This window comes from Tauraco erythrolophus, chromosome 27 (assembly GCF_009769465.1).
Source record: "Tauraco erythrolophus isolate bTauEry1 chromosome 27, bTauEry1.pri, whole genome shotgun sequence".
NCBI classification, from domain to species: Eukaryota; Metazoa; Chordata; class Aves; order Musophagiformes; family Musophagidae; genus Tauraco; species Tauraco erythrolophus.
Genome location: NC_141491.1, coordinates 1,743,322 through 1,770,014, shown reverse-complemented (window position 1 = coordinate 1,770,014; position 26,693 = coordinate 1,743,322). Strand labels below are relative to the sequence as shown.

The 26,693-nt window shown below is 52.8% G+C and overlaps 1 protein-coding gene across 1 annotated transcript in view; it reads right to left on the bottom strand.

Moving 5' to 3' along the window:
* Positions 1 to 26,693, bottom strand: part of PLXNA2 (plexin A2) — a 145,565-nt gene that overhangs the window by 68,938 nt on the left and 49,934 nt on the right. The window lies entirely within an intron of this gene.

Sequence of the window (26,693 nt, the reverse complement as noted above, 5' to 3'; positions counted from 1 at the left end):
GAAGGTCTATCACCACTTCAGGAGTCTATTCCCCACCCCAGAATAAGCCCGGGAAAGCTGTTGCCTGAGCTGATGAACTCATCCGCAGAGCACCAGGTCCTGGGGCACCCCGAGAGCAGAGCCCCGGCCCGGGGCACCGGCAGACCTCGCAGCGACGCCTGAGCAGATGCCCATTTTGGATGCCTGCCTTGAGACTTCTGCTCCGGCTACCAGAAACACGAGGTCTGAAGCCACGCGGAGGCTCGCAGGAATTTTGCGAGCGCAGCCTCACGTCCTGCACCCCCTCGCCCGCGAGATGGACCGCTGCTCCCCTGCGGAGACACCCGCGAGGCCGGAGCTCTGCTGAAGAAGGCAGCAAAGTCATTCCGGGGATAAGAAAAGGTGATGGGCACTCCAGGTCAGCGATAAAGCAATTCAGCAGAGACGAGGAGCATCTGCATGAAGGACAACAGCCAAGAAACCAACACTCCTGGGGAATTTCTTTCCTCCTGAGGGCAGAGCCCTCCTCCCTCCAGCCCAGTCACTACCTCTCTTCCTTCTGTCCATGCCCAAACTCTGCTGCTGAGCTCTTCAGTTCCCTATGTATGAACCTGCTTCTCAATAATTAAACAATAAACTCTCATTACTGCTTTCCTTGACTGCCTGACCCATAACATCAGCAAAAAAAAAAAAAAAAAAATTAAACAAAAAAATCAATACAGCCTCTCCAAAGCACATGAACTCAAACTCTGCCAGCCCCCAGAGAAAATAAAATAAATGTGAGAATCCAGTTTCAAATAAATAAATACATACATAAAATAAACAAACAAAGCAAATTTTCCATAGGCTATGGCTGCTACCACCCAGGCCTCTGACCTCCCCGGGTGTCCCACCACTGCAGCACGCTGTCTGCAGACCTCTCGAGGGGCTGGAGTTCAAACAGAAAATCTATTTTTAATGACTTTGGGGAGTGTAGTAGAGATGCCAACTAGTTCAATGTAATTAAAGCTATCTATCACTCAGTGAGCAGGAGCCCAAAGTTGATGAACTTTCCAACGAGGTTTTATTCTTCCCTTCATTCATGAGAAAACACCCCTTTGTGCTGCTGCAGGAGACATGAAAAAGTGTGGGAAGGAGCAAGGAGGATTCATCAGTTCCAGCTGTTAACGTGTCAAGAAGACAGAGTTGGGGAAAATAAAGTCAAACTTTCTCTGGTAAAAAGTTTGACAGACTCTTCTTCCTACTGTTTCTCCTCCCTGCATCTTCACACAGGAGATCTGGAGTCCTCCTGTGACACCATTTCTGCCGAGGACCTGCAGGTCCCATCCACCCCACGCTGTGGGAAAAGCCCCACCTGGACCTGACTTGTCCTGGACCCGAGCAGAGCCAGCGGAGATCTGGGACACGCCGAGGCTGATGCCAGCGGTGAGCGTGGCAGACCCGGCAGTGCGCGGGATGCAGCCAGTGCATGGCGTGGGATGGCAGCTGGGACACGGCAAAGGTGGCAAAGGGGAAACTTTTGAACTGAAAAACGTTGAGGAGCATCCCCAAAGTGCTGCTGAGCTCCAGCGGGGACAAAGGCACGAGTCCCTGTAAGAGATGAAGGTAGCACCAGGCGAGGAGCGATGATGGGGAGCTCTGACAGGTACAGCAGCTACCGGGGGACCAGCTCTGCTCTCCCACGCCGCTCGGCACAGAAAGGATTATCCGAGCTACCCAGGGGCTGTCAGAACCAAATCAACGCCTGTAACTTTTGGCAGAAAAGCAGCGAGTGGGAGAGGACACGGAGACAACGTTTCCATGACTACAAAGGGATTATTTCATTACAGCGCTGCAGATGCATGCGGAGAACGTCCCTTAAACTCTGGTCCAAGCCACCTTTTCCGTGAGTTTGGCTTTACTGCTGCAAGAACCTCCTCAGCGTCGCACGAGGCCGGGCTGTGTCGGAGCACAGGAGACCGGGCAGCTTTCCCAGCGAGCGATCGGACCTTCCCCAGCACAGCTGCCTCCTTGGTCCCACCTGCCCTCCATGCACAGCACCAAGATCCTGCTGGAGGTGAGGAGAGTCAGGGCAGCCTCCTTTGGGAAGCAGGAAAGTGAAAAAACAGCAAATGCCCCACAGTAAAGCTTGATCAAGCTGTAAAATCATCCCCACGCCAGTTTCCTCCATCCAACCCAGCAGCAGCTGGCAGGACTCGGGCTCGGAGCGAACTCGTGTTCTGGCACAGAGGCTCCTGCAAACAAACACCTTCCCGTGGTTTACCACGACTCGAGTTAATCATCGCATCAGTATGAAACATCTGAGCGAGATCTGTTGGAATAACAAAGCGCCAGGCACAGATCCCATCCCTGCTCCCGGGAGCCGCGTGGCGGCGTGCGAACCTGGAGGAGGAGGAGTGAGGTTTCATCCCGAACACGGGCCGAAGGCTCCGTCTGCTCAGCCTGGCAGCTCCTCCTCTGCTGCCGGAGAGCGGGCCAGCGGGAGAGCCTTGTGTGTGTACAAGACCAAGGAGCAACCCTTTAATCTCCAGCATAGAAATGAAAACACTGGCTGGAGCATTTACACTGGCTTCTGGAAACAGCAAACGCAGCAAAATTTATGGATGGAATAATGAGGTCAAGGCTGACCACCCACTCGCCCCTGCCTGGCGCGGGGCTGGCTGGGAGCGCGGTGTCCCCGGCACCCGCGGCGCGCACGGCGGCTCGGGAACGCGGGATCCTCAGCAAGACTGACCCACAGAAACTCTTACCTTCTTGACAAGGAAAGAGGGTAACGTGATGAATGTTTGCACACACTAATCACAAGGAATGAGATGCTAAAGGTCTCCACCACGAAACCCAGGTTACGTCGCAATACATCCACACATTTCCTCCCCTGGAAAACCACCATGCCTCAGGGGAGCTGTATTTTTGTTCTTGACTGCAAAAAAAAAGTTCAAATGAGTTTCTGGAAATCAGGCTCTTTCCAGGCATCCTGAGCAGCTCCATCTGGGTGGGAGATGCTCCATGGCTGCTCTGCGTGCTGCTGCCACTGGCTGGGGTGACACAACAGCCCCGCTGCCCCTGGCAGGCCCCTCTGGGCTTGCCCAGGACGAGGGGCTGACCTGCTTGGAGTGGCCGCATGGCACGTCCAAGCGTCCCTGCCAGGGGACATCACTGCTGCCATCAGAAGTGGCTTCTTGAAGCGTTGGCATCATCTTCTGATGCACGGCACACTGCTCGGCAAGATCCCCCCCGCCACGGCCACCCAGCCAACCAGCACTGTCCTTTGCAGCACTGATTAGTCCAGGCCTCAGGGGAACTCATTAATAAGGATAAAAGGGGAGCAGCTTTCCAAAATTTCTGGGCTCAGGTGGGGATCAATCCGGCACAGTAAACTTTCATCTCGCATCGGTTCACGGCCTCTGCGTTCAGCGCTTTGCCTCACTGCCACGTAACTCGGCGCACTCCCTGCAGCCATTTAAAAGTTTTAACAGAAGCTCAGAAAATTAATTAAGGTGAATAATTATAAAGCGCGCGCTTCTTTCCCTCTCTATTTTGCAAGGAAGTGGCAAAAATAGGATGCGGAATGATTTTGGAGTCGTAACCAATGTAATTAGGTGTTCAACGAACACTTACAGTTGTGCTGCGCTTATTAAAATTACTGTTTTAGTCAGAACGTTGCCAGAGAGTCATTAACAGCACAATGGTCCCATTCCCCGGGACTCTAATTAGACTTGGATGCCTGGCAGTGCAGGGGATGCCCAGCTCTGCTGCCCGCTCCGCGCTGCAGGTGATGCCCGGCAGCGCCGCGGGGACCCTGCTGGGGGTCCCTGGGTGCTCCGCAGCCTGAGGGTGCAGGGACCCGGCTGGGAGGACCCGGAGCAGGTAGGAGAGGGGACAGAAGCCCCAGCACCAGGCAGGCAGTGGGAAGAGGCTGGACAAACCTCCCCTCCTGCTGCCTGCAGCAAACAGCCGCCCCTCTGGCCCCGTCTCCTGCAGGGTGTTGCAGCAGCAGCACCGGTACACGTGCCATGCCGGTGGGTGTTATGCTGGTGGATGTCATGCTGGCAGGTGCCATGCTGGCGGGTACCAGTCGTGACGATGCAGCTTGGTCCACCTTGGAATCAAAGACTGCGCTGCTCAGAGTTTGCCCCAGCACAGCGGTTCTGGGCGTTAACGTTTCCATGTGCATCTCTGCAGCACCTCCCTGACCCCGGTGTTAAGGAGCACCGGTGATGTGACAGTGACTGGACGCAGGGATACCTCAGAGGGAATGATAGTGCCCGTCTAGGAACACCCCCCGAGCACTTCTTGACGACGGCCCTGCTCCATGCAGCTCCTTACACTGGTTTGGAAATGGTGGAGCCTTCAAAGCAGGTGTCAATGCTCTCCCTGTGCCAGAGCAGGGAGCTCCACGAAACGCAGACATCCAGATCTGTTATGAAAGACCTACATCTCAGTGGTGTGTATCACAGGAAAGCTCCGTGCCTGCTGCTTGCAATTGCCTTCAGCCGTCTGTTTTTCCTCTCTCCCCATAAAAACCACATGCCAGACAGCAGAGGCCCCTTCCCCCAAGCTGCTAGCCTAGAACTCATGAATTCAGTTAAGTTGTTAAAAAGGATTGTGGCAGGCTAAGATAAAACAGCAGAGTTTAAAATGACAAACAGACTCCTAAATGGGATTAGAGTCTTAATGAAAACGGTAATGAATGAATGAGGCAACCAAATATTACCCATTAATATTAGACAGATAGATTAGATCCCTAGGCGCTGCATTTAAAAACGACATGAAATTACTTCAATTACTCTGCATTGATAAATAACGAGGCCATATTTGCTGTTAAAACACATCTCCTCCACCCTCCCCCCATGCCTGCTTTGGCTTCTGCTTCCCCAGAGGGAGAACAGACCACCGAGAGGCTGAAAAAACACACCAGGCTGGAAGCTCCCACCGCTCCCCTCCTTTCCGCAGGAGACGCGGGCTCGGCCCGCATCCACTGCACACGTGTTCCCGGGCACCTGCTGCAGAGGAATGGCCCCATTACTCCCAATTACTACCATCAACACCACTATGTCAGCCCTGGCATTTCTGTGCAAGAGCCAAAGCAATCACCGCCGACTCGCTCAAAACCTGATGCTCGCAGCATCCTTCCGTCTCAGAAATTCCCTCTGCCTTCACTTGCCGGTGGATACAGCTGCTCAACATCCTCCTTCCCACATGGGGAAAGTGAGATTAACCTGATCAGAGGCCTCTTCTAATGAAGAGATCATAGATGGATAATTCCTGGGTGCTTGGTGGCATTTACATGCTAATGATGAAATGCATTTTCATCTGGTAAAGGTAATGTCAACAAGAGTCCCTTGTCCTTGCATCCCAGCCTCCAGCCCAACCATCTGTTCTCTGGGTTCAGGAAAGCCCTGGAGAACGGGTTGCTGCTAGGAAAGCTGCAAAACATCCTTTCCAGCTCTGCTGCCTCGCCTTGCGAGCCTTCGCTCCTGGGAGAAGTCTTCCCTACGCGACCAGGGACGCCCCTTGGGAGATGCTCTGCTGGGAGCTGCATGGCCAGAACAGCAGACAGGATAAACAGAGCACGACTGCAAGCACCCTGCTGCTGGTGTGTCAAATCACCGGTGCTTTGCTGCTACGGGATCTGAAACACCTTTGCAAAAAAAACCCTCGTTCAGCCTCATAACATGTCAGTAAACAAGAAAAACGTTCAACATCGTGTTTCAGAGACACCAGAGGAGCAGCCTGCAGAAAGAGCGCAGAGCGAGTCACCAGAGAAGCTGAGCCCAAACCCCAGGTCCTCGCTGCAGTCACCAGATATGTCACCTAATGTGGAATAACACCCCCCCCACCCCCCAGCTGGGATGTGTTGCCCTGGGGAATGGGGAACGGCTACATGGTGGTTCAACGGGGCTCCTGGTTGCTCCAGCTGAAACGCTGCTGAGCGTGGAGGAGTCATTAAGTGTGGGAACGGGGGGCAAGAGGGCTGAGGGGGCTGTGTGTACCATGCAGATATAAATTAACTTTCCAGGAAGGCAAGAAAACCCGTCTTTGTGCTTTCCCACCCCAAAACAAGGGGTAAAGCAGGCAAGCGACGAGGGAGGAATGTGCAGAGCTCTTCCCACAGCTCGGGGGATGGATGACCTTTCCAATACCGTACCTGTATAAATCTTATTTAATGAAATAATAAAAAAAAAGAATAAACGAAGGTTAAATCATTCCCTGCAGCAGCTTTACATTGAAAACAAAGTCTGTTCAGACAGCGGTTGGTTTACACAACAGGCCTTTAACATTCCTTTCCTAACTACTAGGGTGACTCCTGACCAGCTAACCGCACGATGAGTGATGGAGCCCTCCAAGCCAAAGGCAACTTGCCAAGACGGAGGCAAAAGAAACAGCGCTCGTCTGGGGTTTACTTGAAACACACAATTAGGGGTTTTGGTGGGTCACGAGTCACAACATGGTGGTTTTCACCCATCAAACCTTCCCCACAACATTCCCATCCTTCGGGACATGACTTCATTTTCAGCGCCACTTTAAACACCCACTTCCCCCCTCCCTTTGCACACCGCAGAGCAAACGCCGCTGCCTGCGGCTTGGAAGTGCCCCTGGGAAACTGGGAAAACTAACCAAGGGCCTCCCATTATCCCAAATAAAAGCTGGAACTGTTTTTGTAGCCAAAGAAGGTTGGGCAAAGAGTTTAGCTTTCATCTTTACCTGCTTTTCCTTGGGCTGCTGTTTTGCTGCATGGGAGAAACGGAATCAAAGAGCAGCTCTGGGGCTATGGCACCGCTTCGACGAAAGGCAGAGGTGATATAAGCTCAGAGCTTATACATAAACTTTGGAATTGCTGCATTAATGCTCCCAGTGCTGCAATGCTAAGTCACTTGTCCCTAGAAGCCATATCAGCTCCTGCTGTAAACAGTTACTTTGACATCAGCTTCTCACTGTCTGGATACGGCACGCAAAACGGTGGCGTTTTGGGTAAATAATGCCACGAAACGATTTCTGCTCCATCAGAGCCCGAGGAACTTCTGCATGTATTTCCATAAATATCACTGGCGTCAGTACAGCGACAGACCCGCCAGACTGCGAGGGGGATCCTGCAGACTGCTGGGATCCTGCCTACGGACCGGCTCTAGGAACAGCTATGGGGTTGGACGGACTTTGAAACCACAAAATAAACTGGCTCGCCTGAAAATTGGTAGCCATCAGTTTCTAGCGAGGCTGGAAAAGAGGAGGATGGTCCTCCCAGCTATCGGAACACGCAACTGGTTGTCCTAGGAGGCCAAAAGTAGACGGCGTTGAACAGACTCATGGAAGATCAGTTCGTTAAGGGCCAACCTGGGAATGCCAAAAATCTGTGAGGATGCACCAGAAGGACTGGTGGGTATAAGACCCACCAGCTTTGTGTCTGCTGCCCAAACACAACTGCTTCTGGCAGGACACGGGGCACCACCACGGTGGCTCTTGCTGCTGCATGAAAGAAATGAGTCTAACAACATTTCTAGGCAAAATTTAGTCCCTGCCTTTATGTTTTTCAGCTGCAAACCTCCCATGGGAGGCGAATCTCCACCCGTGTGCAGGGCAGTGGAGATGGAATGGGATCTTCCCTCCCCTCAGCTGCCTTCCTGCTGGAAGCCTGCGCCGGAGCAGCTGCTCCAAGGGCATTTCTCTGCAGGGTAGCTGGCAAGGGACAGGGTTAATAGGCCCACTCCATGCATGACCTCTCTTCCCTCTCTCTGAGAGCTTCTAATTACCAAGCTAAAGAAAGAGGGGCAGCCAGCGGCATCAGCCAGACCCCACTGCCTGTGCCCGCCCTCGCTGATCCCATCGATCGCAGCCCGCCGGCAGAGGAAGGGCTTCACCCTGGGTAGAGGCTGAGGTCTCCGGGAAAGGCAGCTTCTCCCACCCCACCCGCACATGGAGCGAGCTAATCAAGGCCAAAGCCTCCCTGGAAAAAATGGGAGCATCAGCAGGTCCCTTCTTCCAAAAAAAAAGAGAGCAGCTTGGGGGGGCCATGAATAAATGATGCTGCTAATGAAAAGATGCCTGCGCAGCCCCGGCGCGGCGGGGGAAGCAGACCGATGACTCTATTTCTGATGCACCAGCAGCCTGACAATTGGCAAATGAACCTCTGCAGTTATCTGTTTCCCCTCTTTATTCTTTTCCCATAAAACTGGCAGGAACAGGGGTAGGAAAGAGATGCTGGCGGCAGCTGTGTTCAGTATGAAAAATGAGCAGCATGTGCATGGGAGGCAGCTGGAGCCCAGTGCCCGCAGCAGAGCAGGAGACCCCCGGCTCCCCCCGGGAGCCACACGGGTTATTTCCCTCTTTCCAGTGGGCCCCTCTGCTTAACCCTTGCCTTGCCTCGGTGCTGCATGTACCACGACAGAGCAACTCAGCCAAACCCACCAGGGGTGGAGGCTGCACCTGACAGTCACCAACACCCGGTGCCCCCCGAACGGCAGCGCGTTCCCTGCGTTGCTGGCGTGCCCGGGAGCTTTCAGAGGAGCTGTAGCCCTGCTGGAACGGGCAACACATGTACACACAAAATAATAGACCACAGCTGCTCCCAGAAGCAGATGAAACATTATCCCCAGTTTGTAGAGGAAGGACTAGCACTGGCGAGAGCAGCGTAATGGGACACAGCACGAGGGCTGCAGCCCGGCCTGAGCATCGCCGTGTGCCCCATCCCCGGCTGCCTTGATAGACCGTGGCTGCCCTTCCTCCTGAGCCTGCTTGGCACTGTCTGGAGAAGAGAAGGCTCCGGGGTGATCTTATAGCTGTCTTCCAGTACCTAAAGGGGCTACAAGAAAGCTGGAGAGGGGCTTTGGACAAGGGTATATAGTGGTAGGACAAGGGGCAATGGCTTTAAACTGAAAGAGGGGAGATTTCCATTAGATCTAAGGAAGAAATTTCTTACAATGAGGGTGGTGAGGCACTGGAACAAGTTGCCAGAGAAACTGTGGATGCTCCATCCCTGGAAGTGTTCAAGGCCAGGTTGGATGAGGCTTTGAGCAGCCTGATCTAGTGGAAGGTGTCCCTGCCCATGGCAGGGGGGTTGGAACTAGGTGATCTTTGAGGTCCCTTCCAACCCAAACCATTCCACGATTCTATTACTCTATGAAGACAAGGTCTGCAGCAACTTGTCCAAAAACACTTGGGGCATCTTGTGTGGGGCCAGTGTCCCGATGCCACCCTGCTCCTGCCCATCACGGGGGCAGAGCTGGAGCACCCTCTGCCACACAGCTTCTCCCCATCCGTGCCCTTACAGCATTCCCCTCGAGCGCCTGGCCACTTGCCACCCCTGGCACACACAGGGACATGGAGGCCACATTTTGTTTACCCTCCCTGCTCAGGAGAAAGGCCAGGGCTGCACAGGAGGACGTGTCTCGCCACCCACCTTGAAAGGGATCCCACGTGGCCAACTGGCCGCGGCACAGCAGGGTGGGCAACCCCGCATCTGCCCGCTCCGAACAGACTCGCAGGCTGTGCTCCGCGACAATGCGGGCTTTGTTCCCGGCTCTGGCACGTCCGAGGGTGTCAATGACACTGAAAAGCTTTGACTGGCCCTTTCTGTTTGTTTTCTTGGCACACGCACGTATCGTTTCAATAGCCCAACCTCGGCTCTGCCCTGCACCTCGCGTGTGACTGACATTATTATTCGACAGCAGCTTTGCCCGGAGAACGGGCTGAGCGGAACACGACGACTTCCAGCCCCTCCAGCCCCTCCGATGCCCACTCACCTCTGCTGCTTTCCTGGGCGAGCATCGCCAGGCTAGGCGAGCGGCAGCCCAGCCAGGAGGACCGTGGGGCTCATCCCTCGGATGCCCACATCCCACGGGACGTTGCCTTTCTGTCCCAAGGGGAGGGTGAGCTTTGGGGCAGTCTCGGGGGGATGCAGTGCAGCCAGCCCAGACCCTGCTCAGCTCTCCGCTGCACGCTGCAACGCAGGCACGTGAGCAACCCTCGATTCCCTGTTTTTCGAACCATTTCAAGGTTCTTCAAATTGTTTATGTACTGCAGAAACCGAGGAGGAAAGTCACAGGCATGACTGGTTTGGGCAATTTTATCGAGTCTTGGAAACGCAAAGCATTTGAATACCCTAAGTAGCTTTAAAGGTCACACAGTCGTATCGTTACTGTTTTCACAGCCTGACCATGGTCCTACTACTCGTTTGCTCCAGGAACACTGCCGTAGTCTCCATGGCTTTTTAGCAAGTATTGCTCTCTAACTACATTACGCTGTCCTTGCCAGTCAATTTTCTGCTACTCCATCACTTTCCCATTTGTGTATCATTACAGATGGCTGTCAAAAACATAATTTAGGAACCTGACCACCAGTGTGAGAAATGAACCCTCCTAAGTACATCTCAAACTCTCTAATTGTGAAAGAAAATGAGCTTTAAGCCCTTTCCCCCAAAGAAGAAAACCACTGTCCCATGGCAGCCGTAGCACACCGGCCCCGTTATCGCACACAGGCACGCTGGTGAGGAGGGCAATTACCAAAAATAACATCTTGGGAGACAATACAGCAAAGCTTTGGGGGCCACACCAAATCAAAGGGCTGTTGAAACACGCCGTTCACTCGCTGCACGCGGAAGGCATCGCGTGTGCTCCCACTGCAGCGCAGCAGGTACCCTGCACCCGGACACGGCGGGGCTGGACACTGAGATGCTGTTTGTATTGAAGTCTTAAGACAACACATGTGGATTATCTCAGTTTACCCAGGATATGGGGTGAGGGCTCAGAGCGAGGTTCAGGTCTCCTGTAAAAGTTAAATCATTGGTTTCAAGTCCTGCAGAAAAGCCTCAGGCAGCACCTCCAGCTCCTGGAAGAGGTCAGCTCCCGTGGCAGGGATGGAGCCTGGAGCACCAGCCCTGTGCGGCTGCAGCAGTGCTGAGCCTCGGAGCGCGTGGTCCTGCACGGATCCTCCCTCCTTCCCACACACCCCCACTTCTGCCAGTGTGGCACACGCCATAAATTACCTGTTTCATCACAGGCCAGCGTTAATGCCAGAGGTCTCCAAGATGCAGATCAAACCGCTGTGTACTCGCCAAGTACAAAGGACACCCAGAAAGTGGGAGTAACTTCTCCTTTGCAACAAGTTACAAGAAGATTTGTCATTATTATGACACATTGAGTGTTGTACAGCACTCGTCTCTTCCTCCTCTAACAGGAGGTGTCACCAAGGACCTTAAAGTCCATCAGGAACACTGTCAGACACGGTTGGCATCGCTGCGGCTTCCACTCTTTGGAGGCTTTTCCAGCCACTGAGCCTCTCCCCTGGTTCCCTGGTTGGAGAAACCTGCGGACACCGGGACAGACAGGCTGGTGCTTCCTACCCATACCTGGCAAACGGCGCCCGCAAACACTCCGCGTGGCCCCGGGATGATCAGACTGAGCCACGTCACCTGGCTGGAAGGAGGGTCCTGGAGTTATCCCAGCTCTTGGCTTCCCACCCTTCTCAGCGCCGGCAGCCTTTGACACCCAAAAAAACCCCGTGGCAGAGACTGGTGCGGTGCCATGCGTGGGGGCTGTGGAGGGTAGATGGCAGCACTGGCACAAATCGGCTCCAGACGTCACGTAGGAAAACCCGGAGCTGTTCACAGCAGCAGCTGCAGCAAGGACACATCCGTGGTGGTTTCCACCAACAGCTACGGTCGCTCTCGTTTCTTCCAGCATCCTTGGAAGCCGTGGGACAAGTTTGCTGCTGGTGGAATACTTTAATTCAATGGATTTATGCTGAAACTAAACTTGGCCCTGCATATTTTCCTCCCAAGCCTGGTAATCAGCAGTGGAAATAATTTGCTGCTGGCTGCTCTGATGTTGCCATCTTTTGTGCATATCGAAACGACAAAGACATCAGACCCTCAAAGTCTGATTGAAGAATAATTGGAAATCCAAAGTGGCACTAAACGTTATTTTCTAAATAAAATGCATTCAATTACAGAACATGAGGCTGTAAAGCATTAAAAAAGATTAGTTAGAGGAGAAAAAAAAAGTATTCAAACCTTCGGAGACTTCATTATACGCACAGGATACCCTCTATTCTTTGGGACAGGCAGGAGATAAAGCGAATGCAAAACAATGCAAATACTTCCAGCAGCCCACGCTGTCCCAGAAGGGCCTGGATGCTTCTGTGCTGCTGGATTTTCATCTCACCTGTTGCACACAGTCCCCCCTGAGGGCTTCCTGTTTTCCCCCTTCCCGACAGGCAGCACAGCTGATTTTACTTCCACCACCGCCTTTTGTTGCACAAACAAATTTCCCAGGTTGTTTTCAAACACAGAAAGTTTGCTTCCTTAAAGCAAGAACATATTTACCAAACACGGATGGTCTACAACGCTCAGGTGGGGTGGCTGGCACCCCTGTGCTCGGGCACAGCAAGGGACCCCAACAGCAATGCCACTCCTGTGCCCGAGGTGCTGCGGGCTGCACAGGGATGTCCCCACCACTGGGCACTGTCCCCCAGCCCGTAGGCTTGGCTGCAGCTTTGTTCCCAGCAGCAAAAGCCAACAGACACTTGGAGGATGTGGAGCAAACCCTGAGTAAGGTCTGGAGCAGTGAGACATGGAGGGGGAAAAAAAAAAAAAAATAGCTTTGCTGGGTCTGTACGCATTTGGCGGGTGAGAAAAAGATGGACAAAACAAGGAAAAGCGGAGAAGAGAGCAATAACTGTTCCTGCTCCAGTGTCTGCAGCGAGGTGCTGCAATGGGAAGAGAAGGTGCAAGGATGGGCTGGAACTGGAGGGACCGGAGATCTCTGCGGGTACGTGGGCAGCAGCTTGCCCCGTCACCTGCAGAGGGGAACACGTCCGTGGCCATGTCCCGGCGCCGAGTGCCCGAGTCCGTGCCACGTCTGCCACATCTTTACGTGGGCGAGAGAGGAGACGCGCTCAGAACCTCCGCAAACCGTCGAGAGGAGGAGGACAGGGACGACCGTCATTCCCAGCAGGAGCTGGGAAACCCGCACTGAGAGCACCGGTGTCGCAGCCAAACAAACATGACCCCAAGTGGGATCTACGGCTCTGGCAGGCACATTCCCAGCCTACACAAACAGGGAAAGACGAGATGCATTTAGCTCAGATACTTCATCTCAACAGCTTTCCGCAGCAGCTCCGGCCCCTTGAATTAACACACGCTGCCGAGCGAGCCGCAGAGCGCGCTCGCAGTGGGGGAGGTATAATTATTTACATGTCTGATCGCCATTTCCATAGGATTAGAGACCAGGAGAGGTTTCTTTGCACACTAGTTTTTATGTAATTTTTTTTTTTTTTTTTTCAAGAGAAGATAATTGTCACTTGAAATGACTCAGGTGCAGATGCAACAAATCGCTGACCTGCGGCTGATCTCAAGCGCCGCCGCCGGTGTCTCGACTCCACCAATAAATACACCCTCGCGATGGGGGAGAGGGGAGAACAGCCTGCACATAACTGAAGATGGATTTATTCCAGCCTTTGCTATAAGGCTGAAGGCTGGGAAGCCAAATCCCTCTCTCCCAGGGTTTCATTAGCTGGGAATGGCTTTCTAACGAGATTTACACAATCTAGCCCGGAGCCTACACATTTTGCTCTGCACCCAGAGACAATAACAACAGGGAGCTAAGGAGATGCCTTCTTTTTCTCTGGTCACCCATAATTCAAGACTGTTACACTGCTGCCATCAACGTGATTACACAGAGCGCGAAAATAAAATAAAAACCTGCCCTTCTATAGCATTAAGTTGCCAATTTCAACTGACCCAAGCCAGGAAAATTTATAGTTATGGGGACCACATTCAGTCCATTAGGAAAGGATAGGAAATTGCCAGCTGGGATCTAAATGACACTCTCACCTCTCCTCCCCCCAGCCAGGAGCCCGGCTGGGGTGAGCAGCACCGCTTGGGACAGTCCTCCTGTCCCCCATCCCCGCGGACATCACGGAGGGGACCGGGGGGCTGGCTCTGCGTGCAGGGTGGTGGCAGGTGGAACCATGTTCCTGAGCTCCACTGCACCCCTGTAAGGACACAGCGAGCCCTGAGCTGATTGTCCCCTTCTGCACTTTGATGGATCAAGGTCCTCCGTCGGACGGGACGCAGTTTTTCTGGAATGGCACATCCTCTGCTGCAGCAATCCCCCACCCTAAGCTTAAACCCAGACATCCCAATACCACGCTGCTGCCTTACAGGGATGCTTCTCCCCCAGGTTCCTCCAGCATCCTGCTTGGGTGGGATGCCCGGGGCTGAGCTGGGTCCCAGACCACCCGCCAGGTCATGCATGCTGAAGGCAAAGACCTCAAATGGAAAAATCCAGCCTGTCTTTGACTAACGACCCGGGTTTGCACGCTCCTCTCCGCACTCCCAGCAATGCTGTTTCTGGCGCAGTTTCTCCAATAAACGCTGTTCTAGTGTGGTCAGCTCTTTTTAGATGGAAGGATTTTAAGCAAATTGTTTTTGTGGGCAAGTCTGTCGGCTCGCTCACACAAAGGCCCAGCCACACGAGGAGGAGTTGTTTTTTAACACTCATCAATCCCCTCTGATTTCTCCCCAAATAAAACAAAAAAACTCTATCATCATGTTCTTACGGGGATATTAATAGCGCCCAAGACACCGACAGTTGCCTGCCTGTGAGTCACTTCTTAAAGGGATGGGGAAACGCCTGCAACAACTGTGGCTTCTTAGGAGACAATGAAAATATCCTTCATGAACTGTAGTGCTAAATATCGCCCTAATTACAGCAGATTAGAGAAGAGATGCTCATGTTTGTAGTGCGTGTCCAGTGCAGCTGGGTCCACCAGGGGCCGACTCCGTTAGACAGCCTTTGCCCAGGGAACCAGCAAGAGAAGAAGCTGGTAGCTGGGCAGGCAGTAAGATTTTACCAAATTCTGCCTTAAATGTCAGTGGACTTTGGCCATTTTGGTTTTGACTTCTATCACGGTAGTGCTCTGGAGTCCAAAGCACTGACCAGGATCATTAATCGCATCACTAAGGGAGTAAAAGGCACATCCCTGCCTCCAACAGCCTTGTGGGTCATCGTGACCCCAGGCTGAGGCAGCACGGAGCCCACCAACACTGCATCCATCTCAGCTGCTCAGAGACCCTCAGGGCTTGGGTCTTCCTTCTGGGTCCCTGCACTACTCAAATCTTCTCATTCTTTCCCTGCTGGTATGGGATTCCAAATGGGTCTCTTGATTCAATGATTTGAAAGCATCTCTGCTGCCTTGACAACCTAATTTGGTCTCCTCCAGGTCTTTCCATGCCACGTGCGGGAGAGCAGCAGGCACCATCGTGCCCACGTGATGCCTCGCTCCAGCTCTCGGAGCACTCAACTCAATTTCTATTTGAAAGGAAACATGAATACTAATTAAACAGCCATAAGGGCACAGAGCAGATAAATATGTGTCGCAAGAGAAACTGGAGAGAGACACTCTGAAGTGGAGCCAGGGAGGGGAGGAGGCAATGTGCCATTGTTTATGGTGGCACAACTTCAGAACAGCGCTCATCACTTAAAACTCGCCTATAACCAACCAAACCCGGTGTGGTGGGAGCATGCTGGACTTCCTTTACTGCCTTAAAACCTTCCTCTTCCTCCACTGCAGCATCCACAGCTGCCCTGACTTCAGCAATACACATTTGAGACAATATTTTGCTCCATCCGAAGGCCGAGTTAAGCAGCATTTACGTGCCAGCTTCCAGCACGCTCCGAAACGCCCGTGCCAACTCCGCTGCAACTGAGCAGCCCTCGGGGCTGCAGTCGGCAGACGGGAAGGATAACCATCATCCCGAGCATAATCTTTCCCTGCCACCTCTTCGATTAAAAAGAAAACCCAACGCCTCCGGTTTTTGTCTAACAAGCAAAGGCACACGGCCATAGTAGGAAGACTGGATTATAGAGAGTGGCCCTACCTCTGTGCTCAGCCCTGTGCAAACACAGCAGGAAACTCCTGGTTGAGCCCCAGCTTGGTTTAGTTTTAAGCACAAAATACTCAGCCCTGCTTTCTCTGCACGGACAAGGAGCCACTGAAGTGGGTGATGCTGTTCCGTACGTACCAGGGAAGGACAGAGCTATGGAGATGCTCTACATCACATTGGTGCTTCTAGACAGAAACGGCAAAATCCCACCTGAGCTTCGGTTTTTGCCATCAAACCCAGCAGTTTGGCCCTGTCAGAGTTCAAGGAGGTTCATAGGAAAAAGTTTCCCAGTCTGGGAAGAAAAAAAAACCCTGAATCTATTAATATTCACAGGTGTAGCTTGGCAGCAACAACGCACATGAAATCTCATGGGAAACTCGAGGGCTGCCACGACGGATCAACCTATTGCTCAGTCAAGCCTGGAATCACGCCGGCGGCTACGGCCGCTGCCAGCTGCTCTGCCGGGACGGGAACACGCTCCCCAGGAGACACGGTCCCAAGCTGTGTGGCACCGTGGCCACCGCGGTGCCCGCATCGCCTCGAAGGAGCATCCCCCTTCGTGACAGCACTTTGGGGATTTGCTGTTGAAGGTTAAATGCTTTCAAAGTGATTTTTGTGCACCGAAATCACCTGTTTATGAAGATGATTACTTTTTTTAAAGGGACGTTTGTAAGAGTCCGTACGACTAACTGCAGCTGGGAAGGTGACGCTCGCATTGATGAAGACTTTGTAAACTATTTGTCACTGCAAACCATGACCAGCACCTTCTCTTCCTACATTCACCTCACTGTGACTATGGAGCACCGAAGCGAACAGTGATGAAATGAAGAACGGACCTTTGTCACAGGACTAAGGATTTGGGAGGTTTCAGTTCAATCTCTTCCTCCGCTGCAGATTTCCTGTGTGACTCAGGATGGGCCACGGCGCATCTCCGTGCTTCAATCCCTCATCTAAAAAGTGATACTGCTGCTCCATCTCACAGGGCTTTGGGGAGGATGAATCTGTTAGTGGACAGCAAAATGTTCAAGGCTGGTGGTGTTTGCTGTGAAGCAGCCCGTGAAAACGTGGTGGCTGCAATAACTGACCAGGCAGGTGAGTGCAGAGGGAAAAGAGAGATGGAAAACAACCACCTCCCCACGGCATGGAGCGCTCTCGAAGCTCGATGACAATAAAAATTATTTCTTTTACACCCGCACAGAAACCTTCAGGACCCCATTGTCATTTCCCCTGGCACAGCTGTGCTCCTCTGGGGCTGCTCCCCAGTAACTGGGCAGGGGAAAGCCCCGAGCGCAGCCCCGGGCACAGCTGGGGTGGGCACGCAGCCCCCCAGCCCCGCGGCCCAGAGGGGAGCCCGGAGTGTTTAGTCTGCCGGGCACATTCCTGCGCGCTGCTAAAATAAATAGGAGATTATTAATGGAGCTCCTTTTCCTCACCAGCATCGGCCAGAAATGCCAGAGCTATCAAGTGGCTCCCCAGGACGGCGCAGGGATGGGGCCGGGGGGACCCTGGGGCTGGGGGGACCCTGGGGTTGAGGGGACCCTGGGGCTGGGGGGGGGTTTCTTGCTTAGACAGCTCTGGCCAGGTTCTGCACTGGGTTTGGTGCTCCAGATTTTCATTTGGGATGCTGAACGTGCCTCTCTTCAGCAAATGTCCCAGACTTCCCAGTGACACCCCCGTACTTTCCTCCATGCCCATGGCCTGGCACGCTCTGAAAAATCTCAACATTTTTGCTACAGCAAAGTTTTAACAGGGGAATCATTTTGCCAGGGAAGGAGGAGGGAAAACAAGAGCAAACCCCACAAACAGTTGTTTTTCTGCCTTGCAACCAGCCTTAAATTTTACATTTAGTCCCAGCTTGCAACACCATTACAGCCAGTTCCTCTGGGGCACATCCATCGTTTTCAACCTACCTGGAATCTGCAGGAACTTTTTCCTGAATGTTTCTGAACTTTTCAAATAGTTTGGTGGGAATTTGGTTTTAATGCTGAATACTTGTTTGCGTGAAAGCTGCGCCAGTGAGACTGGCCTAAGGGTCCCACTGGCTGAGTGCATTCAGAGGTCTGGGCTGGGACTTAGACTGCATTTTTTAGCCCTGCTCATTTCAAAACTATCACAGGAATCTGTGTTTGTAGCTGTTATTTCCCTCAACTGTTCTGAAATGAAACAAAAAATCCATAAACCCCAATACTGAAAGCCAAAACGCAGCCTGTCTGATTTTGCAGAACTTTTCGGAACCTCAAGAGGAAAAGTCGAAAACGGCACAGGATGCTCAGAGGTTAAGACTCAGGGTGGATCTGAACTCTCTTAAATCCTTCTGTACCCATGAGCCCCAGAATCCAGCCTGCTGCTGGGACTGAGGCTCAAGGAAGAGCCAGGAGCCGAGCCTGGAGCGATGGGCTCCCCCCTGCGCCCCATCCCGCTCCCGGCCCCTGGAGAAGGTACCACCTTGTCCAGAGCTGCACGTGCAAAGGTGCATCCGAGGGCAGCGTGGCACGAGACAACGTGCCCTCCTTCCCTGCAGAGTCCTCAGGTCTGAGCTCGTGGGGAAAAGACTGAGCGGGACAAGTGCCTGCACATCGCCTGCGCTTCCTTCCCGCAACCTTCGTCATAATAAAGTGATACTCCGCACCGTATCGCTTTTTCCATTTCACCCTTCACTGGATCATTTTATGCATCTATTCCCGTTGCTAATTCAAACTAATTAAAGTATAAAATAGAATAATTTGTGCAATTTCAGGGCTCCCCTCACCATATTGTGAGTTATGTTTCTTTTTTGTTAGCGCCCGGTGTGAACAATTCCCCTCCTCACCGGCTGAACAGCCGCCAAACTCATTTGCTGAGAAGACAAACTATCACAGCAGCGTAGGAACGGGGGAAGAAAAGTTAAAAAAGCCCTAGAAGAAACAAAGAGGAATCTGAGGTTTATTTTCAAATTTCATAGCTGAGCACTGAGGGTGAAATTTCAGATTTCTCCTTCAAGTAATTTCCTCTCTCAGGAATACGGTTCTCCTCCTCTCTCATTGCTCCTATTAAGGACAGGAGACCTGCATCTGTCTGTCTGTCCAAACACGCACAGCTCTGCAGCATCCCCTGCATTGCTCAAACTCAGCCATGAGCATGAGCATCATCCACAGAGACACACCACAGACCTCAGCCTACTTTCACGATGGAGCAGGGCTGGTGGCATCAGATCTTGAGGGACGTTAGACCTTCCCGCAGCTACTGAGGATGTCACCTGTCCCCTTACAAACACCCAACATGCTGCTGTGCCGAGAGGTGGGTGCACGTGTGTGTGTACGTGCACGTAAGGGAAATTCTGGAAATATTTCAGGACTGTGGTCGCTTGCCTGAAAATTAAACAATAGGTCTGTGGAAGAGGAGGAATTGGGAAGGGAAGCAAATGCCGAAGCAAACACATGGGAACCCTGTGGCTGTGACTGGCAGGGGAAAAAAATAGGCTAATACAAAGAAAAAATGAAGCAAAACAAACCAACCCTGCAAGCAAACCTCGGAAGCACTTGAAAGAAACAACCACATAAGCTGTATCTAAAATAGAACTCATTTAGTAAAAACAAACCCACCTTATGTTGAATTTTTACATTGGGGCATTTTTTACCATTTCTTCCAGGAAAATTGACTTTTCAAGCCATTTGTTACCTCGAAACTTCTGCACTTAACACCAAACCCTCGAATGCTTGAATGTTTTGTGTCTGTACAGAACTCTCCGCAGGCTCCGGGGCTGCAGGAACGTACTGGAACCAGCCCGGACACCAGCACGGGAGCCCCACTGTGCCCAGAGCTCTGCGTGCCCGGGCTGCCCATGCAGCAGGGAAAGGAGACGGCGTGCTGTGCCACCTGCCCGGGCTGGGCTTCTGCTCAGTCAACTGACGTTAATTAACACATCCTTCCTGTCAGGTAGGCATTGTTAATGATCTCAGACAAGGTTTTAGCTGAATTTCTTAATTATTCCTAACTGACTACAAGGAGGAAAGTGGGGAAAAAAACCTGCATCAACTCATGAATTTTAGGAGAGTGTAGCAGGAGCAGGTGGTGGTGGAAGAGGACGGCATAGAGCTGATGCAAACCTCCCCGTGGAGCACAGCCCCTCCCCGAGGACAGCAGCTCCGCTGCCGCAAGGACCATGCTGCTCCGGGGGAATTCTCCCCATCCTGTGCTCCCTCCTTCATCCTCCTACTCTTTGCCCCAGCTTATGGCTATTTCACACCTCTCGTGGAGGAACACAAGTTGGGCGAGTGTGCTGGAGCAGCAGGAGGTCCCAGCCAGGCTGGGGACACCGAGGGTCGTAGCATCCCCCCGGCCAGACAAACTGTGCACAGCGCTGACGGGTCCCGCTGCACCCGCAATTATCCGCCCGGTGCTGGCACAGGGTGATGGCGTGGGGTGGTTCATGGAAGCAGGAGTTTGGACAGCTCTGGTGGGATTCAGCTGAGCCACTTTCCCTGTGGTTCAAACTTTGCTAAGATTATGTCCAGCTAACTGGCTGTTCAACTAGCAGATAATGTAGTTAAAAATTTAATCAGTTCATTTTTTCCCTCTTGATGACTCCAGACCCTTTTATCCACATCTCTTGCATTTTTTATTGTGTTTTCTCAGTTCTTTTCAGGACACCATCAGTATTTACAGCCTCGCTACTCCAGAATTGATGGACCTTCTTGTTTTTCTCAGCCCTCGCTCCAATTCCAACCTCTCCTAAATCATCTGGGCAGCCCCCATCTGCCTCCCTCTCAATCAGCATCCAGAAAGTTCAGCACAAAGCAAAGCAGTTTTCACAGGACTTAAACATCTCGGGGTTACGGGACGAGGAGCCGAGCAACAAATTATCCCCAGAGGCTCCCACGGATCTGCAGCTCCTGACACCAGGGCGTCTGCAAAGCAAATATTTCACAGCTAACAGAGTGCACTGAAAGACAGTTTCTTTACCTAAAGCCACGATGATGTATACAGAAGAGGGAAGGTGGGGAGCTTCATGCAGTGGAAAAGCAATGGGTCTGAGGGAGCTCCGGCAGCGCTGCCCAGAATTCCCTCTGTCCTCCATGTCCGTGAGATGCTCGTAGCAGGTCAACGCTGGCCATACCGCTTAATCATAGAATCACAGAATGGTTTGGGTTGGAAGGGACCTCAAAGATCATCTCGTTCCAACCCCCCTGCCATGGGCAGGGACACCTTCCACTACACCAGGTTGCTCAAAGCCCCATCCAACCTGGCCTTCAACACTTCCAGGGATGGGGCAGCCACAACTTCTCTGGGCAAACAGTGCCAGTGCCTCATCACCCTCAATGTAGAACATTTCTTCCTTAGATCTAATCGAAATCTCTCTTCTTTCAGTTTCAATACCCCCCAACGCTGACCCCCACACTGTACTGGTGTCCGCAGTGCTGCTCCTCACTGGTGAAGAGACAAGGCTGGGGCAAAGTGGCTGCAGGCACAGACACCAGCCCCGTCCACCTCTTCCATCTCAACAACCTTGAGGAGTCCCCCAGCAGCGAGTGCTGGTCCCCTCCCAGCACAGGCTGAGGGTCACCCTGCAACAGACACAGATGGGCTCAGCACCACGCAGGCAGCAGACCAGCCGCGGCATGTTCGGTGCTCGACAGAGGAGCAAAGGATTCCTTGGAACATCTCGGGCTACAGAGGTCCACGGCCCTCTGAGCTCTGCCGTGCTAACTGATGTTACCTGCATTGCACTGGGTGATTATGAGTTATTATTTCTACCACGGGAACGGTGAGGCTCCCAGTCACGGGGCAGGATGCTGCTCTGTTACACGCTGTATAAAACCAGAATGAAATCATCCCCCTGTGGCAGAATTAACCACCGAAGTAACTAGGGATGAGCTGAGAGCAGCCGCGTTTCTGAGGCAATGAAACGCGCAGGGATTTTGGAGGACGCTTACGGAAGATGAATTCTGCATTTGCAGTGTCCTGGCCGGGTACCTCGTTAGGAAGGTGCCGCTTCACCCATCGGCGAGCAGACCCGCGTCGCGTGACCTGAGCGCTTCATCAAAGTATTTTACGTGATTAGCACAAACAAGTGAGAGATCGTTAGCTGAAAGACAAAAAAAAAAAAAAGCACTGGAAAAATACGTCGTCGTGTGGTGTGTCTGCAGGTGGGGAAGGGGCGAGGAGTGGGAGATCCGGCTGCCCCGAGATCCGGCTCCTCTGCACCTCCCTGCGCCCATCGCTGCATCCCGCGGCGGAAAGAACCTCTGCGGGAAGGGAACAGACCTGTTGGGCCACGTTTCTCTTTGCTAGCACAAGGATGTTCCTTCCAACAAGCCCCACGGTGTTTTGATCCCTCTGGTTTTTTAAATTTCATCTTTACAGCCCTTGATTAGGTGGTGAAATCTTTTGGAGACGGCAATCCCTGCCCCGGCGCCTGCCACGCGTTTGATCGAGCCTCCGCTCACTCCCGGATTAAAAATAACAAAATTCCTTCTTCTATCAAGAGCTGCAAAAATCCTTGGCCCCAGTTCCGCTGACGCTTGTATAACATCCATGCCCGCCGTTGCCCGCGGGGCTGGCGCGGCTGCTGGAGGTGGGAGCAAAGTCCAACCTGCTGCACGTGAAACTGGTGCTGCACTGGTTTGAACCAACTGGTGCTGCAATGGTTTGAACGTGCCCAGGGAGCAGGGGCAGCCGCAAAAAGGGGCTGCAGCCTCGGAGCCAAACGACTGCTCTCGCCCTACAAGGCTTATTTAATTGAAATGCACTGAGCTTTCATAAAAAAAATCTATCATCTTCCCGACACACGGACAACTAATGCTTCGGGACTGAATTATAAAGCCATTTTTTCTCAATCAAACCAGCACTTTCCCTGTAAACCTCAGTTCTTTCTCTCTGAAAGCACGAAATCGGAGCAGATTTCTGCACACGCAGGGGCTGCTGGCGTGGGCTCCATGACACTCACTATTAAATGGGAAGATTTTTAATCTGGGGGCTCTTGGTGGCCCCAAGACACTCACGGCTGGTTATCCCCTGTGCTTCCATTAACCCCTCACCTGCTGCTTGCTGGTTGGGGGTCCCAGCCCTGGGTGCACCCTCACGTCTCAGCCGAGGTCAGTGAAGCCCATCACAGCAGCAGCGCTACCTATTCCACTTTGACACTGTATTTTGTGCCTTTTTTTTTTTTTCCTGATAGAAAATGTTAATTGAATTTGTCTGCCCGTGAAAAACAAGAGGCAGCTCACGCTGGGCACCGGCGGAGAGGAGCCATGGTGCAAGCCCCATTGCCACAGCTCTGCCCGTTCCTCCCAGCGCCAACCCACCCCCAGCACCGACTGCTCTTTTGGTTGGAGGGCACAGTGTAACGCTGCCAAGGCCTGGCAGCCCCAGCCCTGTGCCCATCCTGGCACCCACGCAGCTCCGCTAACGCAGCACCTCTCCATCCCAGCAGCACCTCGTGCACCCTGAGCCTTACTCGGCTGGTGGGCAGAAACGGAGTTTGCTGGAGCAACGCTGGGAAACGAATTTCTGCTTTAAAGAGGGTCATAATTGTTTCTCTTCTGCTGTAAGAGCTATTTGAAACCAGGTACAGTGAGAAGAGAGCCTGTAAAAGCTCCTAATTAGCACTCTTAAATCATGCGGTTAAGGAACTCGGGATAAGCGGCTGGAAGCAAAGTTTCTTTATCCTCCTCTCCCCCGGACCGGGCTGTGCAACTGTTGCTTCTGCATTTTGTGGGAGTGAAATCAAATGTCAGATATTCTGCTTTGGAAGAAGTTGGCAATGAAACACGGAAGGCTCACGGGGAGCTCAAAAGGACTGCGGATAAATTGGAGCGAGGCACAGAGAGGGCTGGGACGGGAGCCAGGGGGAGCGGGAAGGGCTGCGCCTGCAGCCGCAGCTCCAGATTTTAGGATGAAGCAACTACTTTCCCTAAGGCATTTCAGCACAAAGCTGATCCTCGCTGCTGCGGGTGCAGAAGGGAGATGGGCTTCACAGCGAGATGTTACATCTACTCTTTGTTGGGAAGCATCCACACACCTTGGTCTGCCGGGCATAATTGCAGCCCAACGCAGAGCAGCGCATCTCGTTGCTGCTCTGTGCCTGACGCCGCAGCAGCTCCAGACTTGGTACCGATCAGTACCCGGGAGCACACGTGTGCCAGCTAATTCCATGAAAAAGAACCCAAATTTTTTGAAAGATGTGTTTTGACATAGGCACGTATCCTGTTCCTTTCTCAGCAGATATTTAAAATCACAGGCTCTGGACATTCCTCCCCCAGTACGTTAACACACAAGCAGATCAACATTAAGAACAGCTGTTCTCCATGTCATTTTACTGTGGCAGAATTGCATTTTGTTCCAGATTTCAAGACTTCAGAAGACATTTTGACTGTATATTCTCAGTAATTCCAAAGGCACTTCCCACCATTTACAGGCTCAGACCCCTGGAGCTGGTGGACCTTTCTCCTTCCCCTGGTACTGACCCTTTTCCATCATCAGCCTCCTTTATACAGCACTCAGGAAAAAAAAAAAAAGAGTCCTTTCCTCCACTTTGCTGAACGATCACATCGCCAGGATTAGGGCAGCGGGGTCACAGGGGCTGCGGAAATCCATATGTAACAGCGTGCCAGGACTTCTGGACCCAAAGCACGCATCTCAACAAGGGCAAACAACAAATCCTAGAGCGAGTCCTGCACGGAATGAGGGACCACAGATTCCCACTCCCAGAGTCTCCCCCAGGGCAAGCGCTTTGTCGGAGCCGTGGCTGGAAATGGAATTAACGTTCCAGGAATATTCTATTATTTGCTAATTCTCTTCACATCTTTTTGTTTCACAATTAAGCAAATTAGCACTTTGATGAATATTCAGACGCTCTCGCCTCATAAAAGATGAGTTGGAGGCATTCCCACCGGGTTTTCCTCCCAAGGAAAACAGTTCCTCAACTGTTTGAGATACACGCTGGATCACTTCCTCCCTGGCGAGAGCACAAGGAGCACACGGCTCCTGGAGAAAATGACCACAGCATTAACATTTTAATAAAATAATTCAATTTCAACATTTGCATAGATCCTCATTATTACCATCTAATCCGAGTCTTAGCTGGAATGGGATCCTAAATTTGTGGCTGTTCATGGCAGCTTCTATCACCGAGTCACTACAACAAGCATTCAATGTCTTCTTTAACCACAGGGATTCATTCAGTTAAAAGTCTTGCAGCAGGGAGAAGACCTTGCACTCTTCAAATTCCCTGGCTTTAAATAACTTTATAACCAAGCTGAGTATTTGCCCATTTACTTTTTTTTTTTCTAGACGTTAGCAGAACAGTTTTGGTGGCTTCGGGAGGAGCTGTAAGCTCCCTTGTGCAGGGCGAGCTGTTCCGACAGCTGCTCACCCTCTACCTCCATCAGCAGATCCCTGAGCACTTCACCCCGATAGCTCTCCGCAGCATCTCGCTGGGCGCAGGTGGGAGGGAGGGCAGGTATTTGTTTACCAGCAGATGTAGAAAGCTGTTAGTGACCAGAGGGTTAACCCAGCACAGAACCATTTAATAGCATCCAGACATCTTCCGACGCAGCCCTTCTCCCGTCTCCACCACCCACAAGGCACCGGCTCTATTAATCTGAATTACACAGTCCTGAGGAATGGCCAATAAAATGCTCAGCGGAGTCAGTGATCCCAGAAGTCTGGCTTAACAGTGGGGACTTTCCCTGTTTCCTTGTCTCGGAGAAGCATAGAAGGTCCTGGATTATCTACATTGCACCACCTCCCTGAAGGAATAGACTCTCGTAGACCACTGGCCATAAATTCCCATTGGAATAATTTCAGTTTTGCTTCCTACAGTCTGGTCCCTCTCTGCAGACCAGTTCACCCTGCTCACGGACAATCCACAGCGGCCAGTCCCACTGGCCCGAGGTGGGAGGCAGCGCCCAGCCCTGGGCTCCCCTCCGGGATGCTGCGGGACAGCCCCCGTGGGCGCCGAGCGAGATGATGCTCTCGCTTCCGACAGCCTCGTGGCTCTGCTGGTCTCCAGGGGGGAGCTGGTGCGATGAGACCCACCGCAGAGGAACCGCCTGGAGAACAGGACGTGGTCCCTAATCCCCAGACTCCAGCTGACCCCGACTGACGGCTGTTGACCCGTCTGCCCCAGCCAAAGCGCTGCGGCCGCGGGGATGTACGAACACCGCCCGCGGCTGAGCCGCTGCACGGACACTATGGAAATTTCCTTGTGAGAGCGTGGTGTGACACGGGGAAACACCTGCTGCCGTTCGCAGAACGAGAAACGGTGGCAGAGATTACGTGATTTGCTCCGGATTATGCACAGCCAAGAAGGGACATTTGCCATCCTGGGGGACCAGGGTCATCCAGAGCATCAGCATCTCACCCAGTGCAGGGTGCCTGTGGGTGGGGCAGCAGCAGCACTGGGAGGGGCAGCAGCAGCACTGGGTGGGGGCGGCAGCAGCACTGGGAGGGGCGGCAGCAGCACTGGGAGGGGCAGAAGCAGCACTGGGTGGGGCAGCAGCAGCACTGGGTGGGGGCGGCAGCAGCACTGGGAGGGGTGGCAGCAGCACTGGGAGGGGCAGAAGCAGCACTGGGAGGGGCAGAAGCAGCACTGGGAGGGGCAGCAGTACTGGGAGAGGCAGCAGCAGCACTGGGAGAGGCAGCAGCAGCACTGGGAGGGGCAGCAGGAGCACTGGGAGGGGCGGCAGCAGCAGCACTGGGTGGGCAATGGCTGGCACGGCGCAGGCTCAGTGCTAACACCGCTGGCACAGCACCTCCCAACGCCACGGTCAGTCCCACCCCTGTGCACTGGCATCACTCGCTCGCGACCACTTAAAATATATCGAAATCAGGCCATCATCAAGGATGCTCAGGC